The sequence below is a fragment of the Dermacentor silvarum genome, chromosome 3, assembly GCF_013339745.2.
Source record: "Dermacentor silvarum isolate Dsil-2018 chromosome 3, BIME_Dsil_1.4, whole genome shotgun sequence".
NCBI classification, from domain to species: Eukaryota; Metazoa; Arthropoda; class Arachnida; order Ixodida; family Ixodidae; genus Dermacentor; species Dermacentor silvarum.
Window position 1 is genome coordinate 173,737,592 of NC_051156.1, and position 16,575 is coordinate 173,754,166.

Sequence of the window (16,575 nt, forward strand, 5' to 3'; positions counted from 1 at the left end):
CAATCGTCCTGATAGTGAGGTACAGTAGCATTCATGTCAGAGTTTACTGGCTGAGCAGTAACATTCGGTAGTAATTGCACTAACTGTGAGGATACAAGTCCATTAAAGCATTCCCTGGCGGTTTCTACAATACGCTCCATAATTTTGGACTTTGGAACGAGCCATGGACTTTTCCCTAGGTTGCGATTACCTCGGGCAGGATTTCATCAACGACAGCCTGGTGTCGTGCTGTCACACTCGCATATCTATGGGCTCGTTCCTTTACCGCCGCAATGGCCCCTCTGAGTGAGCAACGCCTTGTGTCCATAACGTCCAGTATTTGGACTTTAGTTCTAGCAGGGCAGTCAGAGTGGGCTCCACCGCAAAGACAGCACGTGTCCGATTGAGCCGAGCAGTCACTAGCGGAATGCCTCTCCCCACAGGCGCACCAACGAAGGCTCGACTTACAGCCACCTATGCCAAAGCGCCAACAACTGCGGCATTGTAATGGAAGCGAGGCAAGCGGCCGGGTCCACTCTGAAGATTGCAAGTAAGACCTTTATCTCCGTGAGGCAAGATCCACCCGCGAACGTTGCAATTACTAAGTAGGTGCACGTGCATTGTTCATCATTCTGTTACGTCGGTAAATAGCAATTACACCAGCCGCGGAGAGCTTTTCCAGGGTCTTTGTTGGACTCAAATTGGAGTCCACACTCCTAACTATTTCCTTGGTGCAGGCAAGATGCGGCGGGATGAAGGGACCCACTTGCATCGATCTAAATGATGAGCACTTAAGTAGGTCATACACGGACGCCTGATTTGGCGAACAGCAAACAATCCCACGTCTGCCAAACTGTCGTACATCAATAATGTGCAAGTAGTGACGCGTGGCCGCCTGAAGTTCCGCCTGTACTGCTTTCGGGTTGTTCAGCCGGATGGCTCCTCCATGCAAAGGCACCAGCGCCACAGAAATACTGCTCACCCCACAACTAAAGAAAGATTCAAGAGGCATTTGATCAGGTGGTAGTGAGGTCGACCAAGGCGGAGTTCACCCCGGGCTGTTCCCTGGAGAATTTATCGACATCTGTGGCACTATCTCACCCTCAAACAATTTAGTTTCTCTCAAAACACCACTTGGCACCAAAAACAAGGGGATTAAATCCGCCCTACCGTGCTCACGTTGGTTTCGACGGGAATTCAGGGCGCAGGCTCCTTTCCCAAGCGCATCACCCCTGAAGAAAGCCGAACGCCAGGCCGGGGCGCGCTTGTACCCAATTTGAACCAGTGGGTGCCCGGCGGCGGTGGGAATCGAACCCATAGCCTCCCGCAGCCGAGGCGGGCGCTCTACCACTAAGCCACGGCCAAAGCCCCGAGAGCACACTGTTCGAAGAGCCGGACAGAGCGCGGTCTTGACACCGGTCGAACCTTCCAGCATCAGTGAGACAAAGATACATTTTTTTTGTGTGTTCACATATAAGGAACGGGCCCCCGCCCATGCGTGAAGCTCAGTTGTTGTTGTTGCCTCAAAACATGGCTCGTACCCACGAGGGGGATTGGCCACACTGCATAAATTCTATAGCTTTCGTGGAAGTTTGGCGTCATCAAAATCTCTCCCTTCTTCTTCTTCTTCCTCCTCCTGCTGCTACCCGGAAACTACATAGTGACACACTGGAGCCAAATAAATCAAGCATCGCTTCGTGCACACTACAATAAACAACCTTCATTGTTGCGCTGGCGATATCTGTGGTGTTAGATTAAATATTTTGTCAACGAACACCAGCTTCCGTTGAGGTAAAGGTAGTCTGATAAAAAATAATGTTTTCGGAACGCGTCTTTTAAACGACTGTCTACAACAACACTGAACAAAAAAAGCCACAGCTTCGCCCGAAAAGGGAGAAACTGATAGCGATCAATGAACAACTGCACGAGGTAGGGTTCGTAATATTTAAAGCGAAAGCTTTACTAACCCAGTCGAGCCGAGTTTCGCCGTCGCCAGCAATTTGACCTTAATTTGACCGCAGCTGCGCCGTAGCCTAGGCAACGCATCACGTGACTCGCCGGGCCGAGCTCCACCGCCGCCGCGTGCGCTAGCCGTCATGCAAGCCGCAGCGAAAAATAAAAACGCTTAACCTTGCACTCAGCCGTGCAACGCTTGAAACAGCGAAGCTGGGCGGTCGTAGCCCAGCATTTTCCGGAAGTGCGCGCGAACTTTTCATCTTGTTACTCATTATGATGATCATTTCTTTTCGCGCGTCTCGGACTTAACGGCCGTCACTGCGCGTTGCATAGCGCAGCTCGCAACACCGACACCGCGTTCCAGCAGACCCGCTCCGTGAATATGTCTCTCTCTCACTCTCGTTTTCTTTATCTCTCTCCCGAGCATAGCGCGCAAAACCTCTTCACCTCGCAGAGCACGAGCGCGCGTACGCGCTGCTGTGGACGAAGATGACGACGCTCGAACGCAATCACATGGTGCGCATAAATGCATGTTCAGCAAGCGTGGCTGTATAGCCTAGTGGTTACGCTCGCCTTGGGACCGCGGGCACGCAGGTTCGAATCCCGCCTCAGCAAGAAAGTTTATTTTCTTTTATTTCTTGATACGAACCACAAGCCACAAATTACGGCTGGCTTAAACAGCTTCGCTGTTAAAAAAAGTTGTCGCAGTTTCACCTGAAAGGCGAAGCATCAATTGCGATAGCAAATTTGTAGAGAGCTATACGGAGTAATGATAGTAGCTTTATCAGCTGTATAAACTTGGACATGCAGCAGCACCGGCCACACGCAGAACTTGTCGACGCCGACGGCGTTTTGCCCGTTCGCACAAAATGCGTGCGGCGTTGGTGACTGTTGCCGGAGCCTCTGATATAAATAGGCACTTATAGGCAGCTAAACGGAGCCTCTGATATAAATAGGCACAAATAGGCAGCTAAACGTTGCCTACCTTCCCTCCCCCTCCCCCCCCCCCCCCCCACGGCCTTTAGCGCGTCGGAAGAAGGCGCGTTTGCGCTACATATATGTTGATTGTAAAGGAGGAAAGAGACGCCTACTTCTGCAGCCCTTAAGGGAGCACGGCGCAGAACGCGCGTTTGTTCTCCGCCGTGGGTTCACTCCCTGTGAAAGCGCGCGTCCCTCGCGCCCTTCCAGTCGCACATACAGCGTTCGGCGGCGCGCGGCGAGGATTTCATCTCCATTGACGTCATACGGAACCTCACGGTGACGGCGACGACGACAAATCTGCTTTGGAGTGTCCATATAATTGCTATCGCAATAAAAGCAGATGCCCGGCGAGCAGCTCGGGCGCGAACTCGTCGGCGGGGCCTGGGTCTTCCGTTCAAAGCAGACGACCCGGGCGTTCGCTTCAGCGGGCTCGCCGTAACGTTGTATTTGTGCGCACTTAAGTCAAACAGCAGCTGTTCTTGTCGGTGTCTATTCGAGGGCCGTTATACTAACAACGCTGCTAAGCGCAGTGTGTCTTTTTTCAGAATTTGCTAGCCTAAGATGGGGGATGCAGGTGGGACGCGTGAGTGCCCTCAGTAGAACTTGTCAGGCGCGCGGATGAACGGGAGCAACACACGTGACCAGTTGCCTTATCAATCAAAACGGCGACAATTTCTTTCTCGGCCGTCAGGATGATACAGCCATAGAGAAAGAAAAAAAAGTAAAGAGTGGACACTCCCATAGACCCCGGCGGCCCAATCGACTCTAGCGCACCTGGTGGTTGGTGAGAGCAACTGGCTTGCGCTTCCCGTTTCGGTTTCACTGGCGCGAATTTTGGATTACTGTGCGCAACCGACGTTTGGCTATGGCGAAAGTTAATGATTTCAGACCACTTTTCTCCGCCCAAATAGCAATGCTATTGTTTGTCGTTTTGATTTAGCGATTCCCTATTTGTTTTAGCTCAAAACTGTGCGTGCGAATTGAGGTCATGACGTAATCTTTATTTCGACTAAGTTATAATAGAAAGATATGCAGGTAATCATAATTCACTACGGCTTTATTCATCGCGCTTTTCTTTTGGAACAAGCGGTCAATCTATATATCAATCAAAGAGACAGAGTACCCGCAATGTTTTTATTCCAAGGCAAGGTAGAGGCTGAGCATATAAAAAGCACAAAATGAGAAGAACATCGCACAGAAATTTTTCTTTCTCTATGATACAGCATGATAGTTGCTCCGCGGGCTTGTGATCTTTTCTGGGAGTTTCCACTCCTAAAGGTTTCTTGCTCCGTGGCCAAGGATGAGAGCGAGACCAGGCCGTCTTCTGTGAGCGTCGCACGGGAGAGGGAGGCTTTGAGCCGTAGTCGGCAATCGACGTCTGACCACCCCGCGGATATCGCCCGGCGAGCTGCTTCCCTGGAGAGGGTCCGGAATGCCAAGCGCGCGAAGCTAGCGTCGGAGCCTGAGGAAGAGCGACCAGTTCGGCTCGCAAAACGCTTAGACTTGTCGGCTTATAATTTATACCTGGTTTAACGATGAGTGTGTACCTAAGTATAATAAGTACAGCTAAATCAAAGGTTAACCAAGTGAAACCAAGACTTAACCAGGCTAAACCAAGCTTTCGCTTTGCATATCCAGGGTTAGCTGAGCTAAGCCGCAGTCATTCTTTAACAGCGAAGCTATTAAAGCTGGAGGAGAAACTTCCAAAGTGTGCCGAAAACTCCGCGCCGTTGCCTAGCAACAACCAAGCCACAGCTGCGCACCACCTGGCCCAACCTCGCCTAGCCGCGCCTGCGCCGAAGCAGTAGCAACACAGCAACCTAGCTACCGCAGCAGCTGGTAAACCGTTTCCCGCCTCGCCGAAGCTACCGAAAATAGCTGGTACGTGTCGCCTAGCAACCATCTACGTCATAACTGACATAAACACCCAGTGTGCATGCGCTTGGCCTCGGAGTTCGTCATGAAAAGGGCTGCGCCTAGTCGTGTCAACTTGCGCTAGATATCGAGCGGCTAGCCTCCAACGCATTCGGCGTCGCAAGCAACAGCGTTCTTGGCACTGTGCCAACCTTGGTTAGCCTGCCTGTGTTTGTGCATAGCCTCCTAAATATAGGAGGCTATGGTTTGTGGCATGCCAGGAACGCCGTCGCTTGTAGGCGCCGACGCGTCCATAGCTAGTCACGCGAAATGTCGCGAAAGGGAAGGTAGCTCCGAAAATGATCGTTCGAGAATGCCTTCCCTACATGCGTAGTTAAGTTCTAAAAAAACGGGTAAGTTTGCACTCGGTCGTGCAAAGCTTAGTCACAGCGAAACTGTCGATCCTCAAGTCTTACTGGCTGCTACTGCTATGTCTTAACTTGGTTGCTACTAGGTCTTAACTTGGTTGCTGCTAGGTTCTAACTTGGTTATTGCTAGGTTTGTAAGTAGGTTTTGCTTGGCCTAGTATTTTGCTATCACTTCGCATTACTGGACTTGAAGATCGACAGTTTCGCTGTGCCTAAGCTTTGCACAACGGAATGCAAACGCGTTCGCTTCTTATATAGACATTTTAATCGCACCGTGGCCAGCACTGTGTTCATTACACCTGAAAACTTCTATAGTCATGCATTTTTTCAAACATCAAGTTATGGGGTTATACGTGCCAAAACCACCATCTGATTATGAGACACATTGTATTTGGGGACTCCGAAATAATTTGGATCACCTGGCGGTTCTTGACAGCCAAGTTAGCCAAAGAAAATTTTAAGTAAAAATCTCCTCAGGGAGTTATCTGAATGATGCGTAAGCATTCCGTAGTAACGACGTGGTGTTAACACTGCTGGTAATCCTAGCACTGCTGAGCAGCTGCGGTCGTCTTGGCGCCATTACGGTAAATGCGACAGTGCTGCAGTGACAGGAACTGCAGTGGAAGGCGGCGCAGCGTGAATTGATGAGGCAAGCAAACTACTGCAGGGGGCGGCGCCAGGTGGAGCCACGGCTGCTCTACATTTCTGGCTTACTAAACGTGTGCCTAGTGCGTGCCTTAATGCACACGTCACGTGGTCACAGAGACGTGCTTGTGCCACTGCTCGCGCGTCGTCATCTTCCGCAGCTGGCTCCGATGCAGCTGATCATGACAGCGTTCTCATACTGCCCCTCGCGCAACTGCTCGCGCGTTCGCCGTCGCAGCGTCTCTGGTCGTCGTCTTCCACAGCGGGCTCTATCTTGAAAGCGATCGTCTTACGCGAAGGACGGACGGACGCTCGGACAGTTTTCTCGTTTGGTTACCTTAGAAATGCTTACGCATTTAAAATATTCTTGGGGTCGCAACATTCATATCGGGATGGATTACCAGCGAAGCTGTTTAGGCTGCATACATTATAAAATCATACATTTTAGGGGTGAAGCTCCTTAGGGTCGAGCCTTGTCCGCCGTCGCGCCGTTCTAGCTACGCTAGTACTCGCCGCTCCCGCTAGAGGCGCAGCTGTGCTCTTTTTCTCTTTCTCTCTCGTTCCCGACGCGCGCTCTCTCTCTCTCGTCCGTAGCTAGGGGCGCTGCGGTGCACAAGAGCGTTCGTTCCCGACGCGCGCTCTCTTTCTCTCTCGTCCGTAGCTCTGGTTTACCCGAATGATCCCCCGGTGCTTCGCCGACTCATCAACATTCACGTCGTGGATATGCGGTGATTTTTTTTTTTTCATACGGCACCACACTACGCCGACACAAGCGCCGCGCGGTCACCGCACCTCCCATGCGGTGACCGCAACCGCAGCCGCACCGGCACCTCCGACGCGCGTGACGTTTTAACCACAGAAGCACAGGCCACGTGCACAATCCTGTCCAATCGTATCGTCTCCATTCCTGTCACCGATACGGACGCAAGCCGCCAAGGGTGCCCCCAGTTGGAACGCATAGGGGGATGCATACGGGGGCTAGAGGTAAACAGCTTCGCAGTAATAACTATTTTGTCCAGTAGTTTACTAAATGTACATTTTCTTGATGTGTTCGCATTCAAGGAATGGGCCCCAAGCGTCAAGCTCAGTTATATAGCTTTCTTGTTTTACTTCACAGAAAATTCATTTTTCGAACATTATAACTATGCACCAAAGCTGGTGCCAACTTGAGAGTTCGATATGGTATAGGCCATTTATTTATTTATTTATTTATTTATTTGTTTCTTTGTTTGTTTGTTTGTTTGTTTGTTTGTTTGTTTGTTTGTTTGTTTGTTTGTTTGTTTGTTTGCTTGTTTGTTTGTTTGTTTGTTTGTTTGTTTGTTTGTTTGTTTACATCATAGTGCAGGCCGTGTGGCCCAAGCAGGAGGGGCAAGGTAGCACATCAAAAATATGTGTACAAAATGCAGAATTGCAAGATATAAAACTTAGGAAAGCAAACAAAATAGCACAAAACAGCAATGTTACTTACGAAATACTAATAATATGAGTTTGAATTGATTCAGAGTAGTTGAGATGATGGAAGGTTATGAGATTCCATCAAAAAATTTAGAGGGGTTTGTCCTGGCAACGTAAGGGGAGAGAGTTAGGGGCTGGGAATGACGGGTTTTCCTCCATGGATGCAGAAAGAGCTATGTATGGACTAGGATCTAAAGAAAATTTACCGGTTATTAAGGAGTAAAGCAACTTCACTCGTATTATTTTTCGCCTTTAGTACGCAATAATTCAGTTATAGACTCTTCTGGGCCATATTTTGAAAAAATAAAACGCATGGCTCTTCTACGTACCATTTCAAGGGCGTCAATCTTGATTTTGGTAAACGGGTCTCAAATAACGCACGAATATTCCAATTTTAGTCGAATGAAAATGGGGTCGGCTAATGATTTCACTTCATGGGATGCATGTTTAAGCTTATGGCGAAGTACACATAGTTTTCTGAACCCAGAAGAGGCGGTGTTAGCAATGTTGCTATTCCAATTTAAGTTGTTCGTAAATATAATTCCAAGATACTTGTATGCGCTCACTTCGGACAATAGGGTTTGGTCAATGGAATAAAAAAAAAACGTCAGGGGTAGTTTTTTTGTTTGTTATATGTAGATGGCTACGGGGTGCGTGCAAAAAGTACAGTCGTATTTAACATGTAAAAGGGGGGGGGGGGGGGGGTCCGACTTGTTTCTTAATTTTTTTATTTTGGCGAAATGTTTACATGGCATAGCAAAATCCCTCCACACATTGGAACCAAACTTTCTTTTTTTTTTTGCGCACACCTTTGTTTGAGCATGCAAACATTTAACTGCGAGAAGGTGCAATATGCTTCTTACGCAGTTGCACGATGTTCCGACTTTGACAGTCTAAAAATAATATAAGGTCTTCTGTGCTTCCATAATTTTTTACTTAGTTCACACAACATTTTTAACAAAAATAAATTACACTCAAGAGCCCGCGCAAACACATAATGCAAACAAAAAAATGGCAAACATGGCTTTTGAACAGGCAATAAAATATGTCGTTCTGGACACTTTTTATAGCTCTTTTGTTTGTATTTATTTTATTGGTGCCGTAAACCCATATCTGGGGTCATTGCAGGGCGGGTTACAATCATAGGCAATCATATACCGTATCAATACACACTCAGGTGCCGAAACACATAAAGTTACACAATTATTAGATGCATATCTAATGCACGTTCAAGTTCGTGTATATCATTTTTATTAACAACCGAGTTGGGTAGTGCATTTCACATTTCTATTGCATCAGGAAGAAAATGAGTCACGAAAACCATCGGTACGCGATAAGACTCAATGGCTCTACTATTATTTGTTCGCACAGTTCTCCTTCCTGGATGTCAAATGTACTTCTTTTATTTATCTCTATGGGTTGTTGCAAAATCCGGAAAAAGAAGCTTAGCCGATGCCTCTTCCTGCGGCGCTCCAACAGCTCTAAAACGTACACATGTATTTAGAATCATCATCATCAGCAGCAGCAGCCTATATTTATGTGCACTGCAGGACGAAAGCCTCTCCCTGCTATCTCCAATTACCCTGTGTTGCGCTAGCTGATTCCAGCTTGCGCCTGCAAATTTCCTAACTTCATCACTCCACCCGGGGCCCACCTAGTTTTCTGCCGTCCTCGACTGCGAGGACGACGGGCTTGTGTGAACGACGTCTGTGACATGAGTGCAATAACACACGCGTCAAATTTGCCGCAACTTTTTTTTCGCAATTTCGCGTCCGTGTGGTTGCTCCAAGCCGCGACGCGATCAGCGCGACGGGGTCTGCCAGTCGCGTCGCTTGAATATCACGTGCATGTACGCGAGCGGTTTCGCATTTCGCTCCCATGTAAACGCCACCGCCGCGATCGGGAATTAAACCCGCGGCCTCGTGTCAGCAGCATGCAGAATGCCATAGCCATACGTAGACACCGCGGCGGGTCTGTTTGGCTGCAGGCGCAGCAATTGGATAATTCTTGCTAAATTACGATGAGAAAATGTGCGCATGCACGTATAATAAGTATACACTAGCCCTGCAGTTATGCACTACAGGTGTGTTGAGCTCATTTGGCTTTGTCAAGAGATGCAATAATGCAGTTTGGGAACCTAGCGTGTGTGCTATATAGTTCGTTCCTCTCTCTCTTTTTGAGGCGCAATAGTGGGGTAGCCTCGCTCGCTCTTGCCAACGCATGCATTGCCACCCCTGCCAACACGCGTTTTTGCACTTGCTCCGCTAATCAGCCCCGACCACCAGACACCTTGTATATAGTTTTTTTTATTATTTTCTGTTTTTAGTCTATACAGGAAATTATTTTAATTGCCTATGGCAAATATAATAATACTATTCCACGTTGCTTACTCGAAAAGGCGGACATTACTAATTTTTACGAGAAATCAAGATGCGCAATCGAAAATTAACAAACTTTCGCTAATTATGTTTACTAATTGTATATTACGGTGCATATTGCAATGACGAACTGTAACCGATGAGTTTGCAAGGCATACCGACTTGGAATGAATTCTTAGGATGGCGCCGGTTTCAAGATATGCAACGTCATACTTGCGGTAAAAGTTCGCTGTCGTTCCACTTACTTTTATTTAACAAAATGCCGTTTTATGCATCGAAGCACAAAAGTTACCGGAACGCCGCTGTAATTCGTCACACACTTTGATAACGAATAATTCTCGAAACTGGTGCCATCCAGAGAGTGTCTTTCCAAGTTCGCCTCGCGAACTCTCCGGCTAGAGTTTGCAAGTTGCTATGTGTGGCGCAATGTATTTAGTTAAAAAAAAGTCGATCGCGCATTTTAATTTTTCGTGCAAGAAATGTCCGCCTCCTCGAGTAATTCAGTTTCGAGGATTAGAATTGTGCTATCTGCCACAGGGCGATTAAAAAGAAAAAAGAAACACCCGGTATAGAGGAGTGTAACGGACAAAAACTGGTATATGAACGGGCCAGAAAGAAGCAGCGACCACGAGAAGGAAGATACAAAGGCTTCGTTTTGTCCAAAAATGAAGAGACAGAAAGAAGTTAACTCTCGCACCCTGGAGCTGTGCCACAAGTGCCTTTATACCCCTCCTCCCAGCCCACGTAGGCCAAGTTGCGGTCCCGTTATAAAACAACTTAATTCTCTCTCCATCTCTCATTACCCGTCCTTGCATATTTGTCAGCGCTTATAGTTTTCGCAGCTCCTTCCGACCGTAGCAGCTGCATACTCAACAAAGTATACATCCTCGCGTCTTTGTTTATTTTTTTCCTCGCTACAACAAGAAAGAAAGAAAGAGAGAGAGAGAAAAAGAAACAGCCGTCAGATCCACGCACCTTGCTCCGTAAATGGCGCACTCTGGCTTAGTCAGGAACAAATGACGTGAGCTTTGTCTGTGTTCTGTTCAGCTTCGGATCCATAACGGAAAGATATACGGTAAGTGCAGCTAACGAGCTTCAGCGTTATCGAAACACCCTTCAAACTGCGGCGCGTGTGCAATATGAGCCGCCGTGTTGAAGCCACGCACGTGAATGCGCTCTTTCGTGTGCTGAGGGCAATAGGAGGAAACATCTGTAAAACTATAAAGATATCTGGTTCCTGGTCATTATTTGTTTTTAAAACGAAACAAAATGCCTTAGCCATAGATATGTTGCTCCTTGTTTGAAAACACGCGTGTATTTATTTATTTATTTATTTATTTATTTATTTATTTATTTATTTATTTATTTATTTATTTATTTATTTATTTATTTATTATTATTTATTTCATCTGAAGTTGTAACAATACAAGCGTCAATACAAAGCAGCACAAGCTAAAAAATTCCGATGTTCACAACGACAAGGCATTGCTTCTTTTATCTCCATATATTTAGTATACGGGGTGATCATTTTTAATTCATCCGGAATTTTTAAAACTCGCCTGTTGCAGATAACATAATTCTAGTCATTGAGCTGCATTATTCAGAGAGGTGGACATTACGCGCACGAGAAATCGAAACACATATTCAACTAATTAAACAAAATTCACTAATTATCTTCTCAGTTATTTACTTTATGGTACGTACTGCAATTTACGAATTGCAGCCGGTGAGGTTGCAAGGCGTATCCTCTTAGAATTGAATTTCCAGAATGACATCATTGGGATATGCGCAATCAAACTCGCCGTAAAAATGCACTGTTGTTCCAGTTCATTGTTTTTATTAACAAAACGCTCTTTTATGCATTGAAGCACAAAAGTAACCGGAACGCTTATGTATTTCGTCCCACACTTTGGGAAATAAGTATCTCGAACTTGGTGTCATCCTGGAGATTAAGTTCCGTTTGGTCAGCGCCCGTCCTGTCGTCTTCGTTTCCGTCAGCGTGTTCCTGTGCTGTATACATATGATGAAGGAACACGCAGTGGTCTCGTTTTGATCACATACATATTCAAACGAGTGAAATACCTGACGGGAAGATGTGATGACAATGACAGCAGCTCGCAAGTCATGTGCCGAACTCATTTATTGCCGAACACATTTATGCAAATTCTCGTTGGTAGGCATTATTTGTACTTTTGACGAAGAGGCAACATAGACAAAAAACAATAAATATAGACATGTTTGGCGATCCCTTCTTTACTCCTTCTTTTCCCCCCGCTTAGGTTCCCACGCGGCACAACGTCAGTATGAAGCTAAATATAAGCATGCAGGCCTGTTTCATGGAGTTCTGCAATAGCGACTCGTTTCTTTCTTTTTTTTTGTTCTCTGCACTTTATTTACGAAAATAATGTTGTAATGTAGTGCACATGGGCATTCTTCGCAAGAGGTGAGATGATTTTCCTTGTCTTACGAGCCCTTTTAATTGATGTATATAGGTTATCGTGTGAATTTTCAGCATTTATCTGCCCATCATATGTAAAACGATTGGGCGTTTCGTCCTTGTCTGTTGTCCTGTTTCCCTTCTTCGTCGCCATGCACCATCTTGAAATAACATTTATGGAACACCAACTACGCCAATCTGCCGCCCTTCATTTAATGTAGCATAATTGAGTAAATGTCTTCAAGCTCAACGTCAGAGCTAATGTTCGCAGTGCAGAGCAACATCAGCGCTACATCCGGGTTTCTAGCACATTACCGCCGTTTACATGTATGCGATGTGTGGGAAATGCGATACGATGGGTCACGTAGTATTCATGCAAACGAAGCTGCTATAGAAAGCAACAAGCTTTCGTTCACACTAGGCAGACAGGCGCTGTACGCTATACGTATACCTATTATACTATATGCCGGTTTTCGCGTTTGAGGGCTCAGCGAAAAGGACGCATATGCCATATTCATCCACGAATAATATTACTAGCATATATTGGCCACATGCGCACAAAAGGTGGGTAGCGTTCATTAGTTTTGTAGCACATTGCAATTATTATTATCCTTTACGAAAGCATAAGCACTTCCTGCAGAAATCGGGTTTAACCGGATTTTTTTTTTTTTTAATCGGGGTGTAGAAATTTGGAGTCATCGGCTTTTATCCGAAAAGGAAGGGCACTATATATGTTTGGTGCTATGACAAGTTTCATGAAAGCAAAATATTTGGTTCTTTGCCAACTCGAAGTACAATTAAGCGCCTGATCTAACTGGCAGAGCTTGTTTTTTTTTTTTTTTATCAGATTAGTTCGGGTGCCGTGGGTGTATATAGAGGCCGGCTTATTTCTTAACGAAATGGCAGATTTGTTGGCGAAGGCGTATCTGGCTGGTCCGGTTATTCAAGTCATATCTACGTGTAGTTTTCTCCACAGCGGCTACATTTCGGAGACAAATGACGCTGTGTGCATTCTGTGCCCCGTCTGACAAACTCTCCAGATTTTTGGCACCAACAACGCCAATCTGCCACCCTTCTTTGAACGTAACATAACTGAGTAAATGTCCTCTAGCTCAACGTCAGAGCTACTGTTCGCAGTATAGAGCAACGTCAGCGCTGCATCCGGGTTTCTAGCACATTACCGCCGTTTACATGTACATAATGTACATATATTGCTTCAAGGATACATGTATGTATCCTTGAAGCAATAAATATCTGTCAAACGCCAATACCTGAAGTCGTCATCAGTCGACTACGTTGTCTAATACGAATCCTAAATTTTTACTTACACAGAGCTGGCACCTTCACCGATTTTGTGTGTTTGGGGGAGGGGTGAGGAGGGAGGATATAATACAACAGACCGTTTTTTTGTTTCATTGATTGTTAACGATTTTCTAATTTGCGAAAAATAACATTAGAAGCACCGCTCCACCTTCTTGGACTGTTGGGCACCGCGACGGGAAGGTTTACGCTGCCATCCAGAATTTGTTGTTGTTGTTGTTGTTGCCTCAAAACATGGCTCGTACCCACGAGTGGGATGGGCCACACTAGATAAAATAAAACATACCCCCAACAACGTACAAAAGGGGTAAAGGCGAACAATCAAAATGAAGATTTTGACCACTAACTCCTAACACAGATTTTGAGAGGGCCTATACATATACTAACTAAATACAAAATTACGAGAAAACTAACTACAAAAATAAAGTAACATGCCCCACGGTCGGTACCCTAGCAGCGTAACCTACCGGATGCTTCAATCGAACCCTGGCTTGTGCCTAATTGACAGGCGCCAAAAGACAAAATGTTTGGTGTTGTTAAGTGCCAAACCCAGATTACTACTTGGAAATATCAGAAACATTCTACGGAGGGAGGAGAAGCGGTGGCAAGAAAGAAAGAAATGGTTAATAGTTCCCGGTTGATTACAAAACGAGCATAGGTCAGTGATTGATAAACCAGATCTGTGAAGATAAAAATTTAGGCGGGGAACTCTGCAGCGGAAATCTGACAGCGTCACCTCACATTGGCGTCTAAAGCATTTGCTCGTGTTCCACCGAAATCTTAAATGTCGAAAATCGTCTGAGGAAAGTATGGACGATTCATTGCAATTCAACAATAAAAGGCGTTTAAATCTAGCTCCTGTATTTTCTCGTAGGGTCATTGCGACTCATAGTTGTCGTCGCCTTCAAGATAAGGCACGTACCCACGAGGGGGGATTGTCCATGGTTCGCAATGGAAACATAATATTAAGTCCTTGCTTCCCATTAACTATAGTGGTTGGTACTACCTATATTTAAATATTTCAAAAATGCAGACCTTCAAATTTACCCCCCCCCCCCCCACACACACACACACGCGCGCAAACACTCATACAAACTAAATTGACTTCGATTTGTTTTAATTTCATGTTTTCATTTAATCACTCATTTTAATAAATTCGACAACTCAATTTATCTCTCTTGATACTATTTGACCTACATATTATCCAATTTTGTTTGAATTATTCTACATTTCTTCCTTATTTTGATTTGAACTACTTGTTCTTGGCCAATACCACAGTGGGTATGTATACCACTGGCTCCAAGGTGCTACATCTTCTAAACCTCTTTGACGCATTTTGTGCACACCGCCCAATTCATCGCCGTTCCCCACGAATGGTACGCACACAAGAACAACTTCCTCGCACCAACACCCCGTGCACTCAGACGACTGGGATCTCGCGACGGCGAGACGACGCCGAGCACGGTACCGCTGCGCGTAAGCCGAGACGCCGAAACCTGAACCGAAACCACTAACGGCGCACCGTGTACTTCCCCGACATGGTTGCAACAGGGTGAGCATAGTTTTTCCTTTCGTCGACCGGCCGCTTTTCCTCGATTTTCCGGCTCAAAGGCATCATCCGAGGGCCGCGGTTTTCATTTCCATTCATCGCGGCACATCATTTACGCCAGCAGACAGACCTTTCGGCGGAAGCGCCTGCAAGCAAAGGCTTCTCTTTCCATTGTGTCCCAGCGTCAGGCTGCGTGAACGGAAGCTCGCGGTGGTTGGTTGAGCGTGCTCTATTGTAATGCGGTGTTCCAAACAACATGGCTTCCTGTTGTTGTAGGCGGCTCGAACGCTGCGGCTAGGGGCTCATTTTTCCCAGTTAGCAGCGGCTGTTGTGCGATCGCATGCCCGCAGTGTCGGCGTTCACTGCTGCAGTGAGAAGGCAGGTGAGTCCTTTTCATTTTCACGAGCTCTTTGCAGAGATTTAGTGCGCCGACGGCTGGCGCAGCGGCACGATCGGCGGACGCGCTGCGACCACTACCGCGTATGTACTTTCCAGTGCAACATGTTTACATTTTCCTCATTTGCGCTAGCGTTGACGTATCCTGCGTCTGCGTTCAAATCCGAAGTCGTCGTGACGCATTCGAACGTCTGAGGAAAGAACAGAGTGCCGTTCGGTTGACTTGTAGGTCGTATTCGAGGTATGCGTCGTTTCGGTGCCCAGGCACGGTCGCGTCACGGTTCGATTGGTTGCGGTCAGTGGTTCCTGCCGAAAAATCGACGATTGGGTCATATTTAGAGCGTCTGCTCGTACTACGAAAAAAGAGATAGCAATCCTCTTGTCCATGGCTCTCCGTAGTCCATGCACGGGACCGTGTTGGGACTTCTCGAAATTCTTTTTTTGTGAAGTAAGTTGAATGCTTTTGTTGACATGGTGACCAACGATTGGTCACTCCCATGACCGACTCGATCGACGCTTCAACTGTAGTCGCAAGGGGTGCATTTAATGGTTGAGAATGTGCGCAAAACAAATATCTACATGTCACTGCTTAGTGCACGAGAGGTTTTGAGAGCCTCTGTATTTACGTAAACTTTGCTTCCCGCTGACCCGTGGCTGCACTCGGCGTCCCACGCCTGAACGAGTGTGGGCAGTATTTTTCGTGTGCAGTTAAAGCGTTTGTGTTTCGAAGTTTCTGCGCTACCGTAACGGGTTCGTGCAGAATTTGTAAACTGATCTGAGGCTATTTACGATATTTTCCCCGTTTAGGCTGCTCTCAATTGTGGCAGATTTATTGCATTGTCTCCCATGTCATTACTACTGACTTGCTGCTTATAAGTTCATACATTGAACCTACTCGCGGTGCACACACACATACGCGCACGCACGCACATATGTATATATATATTCTTGCCCTTGCACATTTGCTCGGGCTATTCAACATAATTAACACAAAGTGCCTTTGCGCTCGAGTGCCTTGTAATCATTGCATTTAAGAATAACTTTGCACTAGCAAAATAAAATACCTGAGGATCTATCTACACATAAACCATCTTTTACTTTTGTGTAAGGGCGAAGTCAAGCCAGCTTCAAAATAATTAGTGCAAAATCAGTGATGTCAATGGCTAGAGAAACACTGCTGTTAAATGTTAGTGTGTG

At 46.4% G+C, this 16,575-nt stretch overlaps 1 protein-coding gene and 1 non-coding gene across 5 annotated transcripts in view; one reads left to right on the forward strand and one right to left on the reverse strand.

The window, feature by feature from the left end:
* Positions 1 to 1,272: 1,272 nt before the first annotated feature.
* Trnap-cgg (transfer RNA proline (anticodon CGG)) lies at positions 1,273 to 1,348 on the reverse strand. The gene has a single exon. It is a non-coding gene; the product is annotated as a tRNA-Pro (tRNA).
* A 13,522-nt stretch (positions 1,349 to 14,870) lies between these two features.
* LOC119446112 (E3 ubiquitin-protein ligase MIB2-like) overlaps positions 14,871 to 16,575 on the forward strand; it is a 58,151-nt gene continuing 56,446 nt past the window's right edge. For 2 of the 4 annotated variants that reach the window (XM_049663911.1, XM_037710465.2), the window contains exon 1: positions 15,070 to 15,364. The gene's annotated coding sequence lies outside the window, so the exon portion shown is untranslated. Of the gene's footprint in view, positions 14,986 to 15,069; positions 15,365 to 15,495; positions 15,827 to 16,575 lie in introns of those variants that run through there. The other 2 variants (XM_037710464.2, XM_049663912.1) reach the window with 2 other exon arrangements.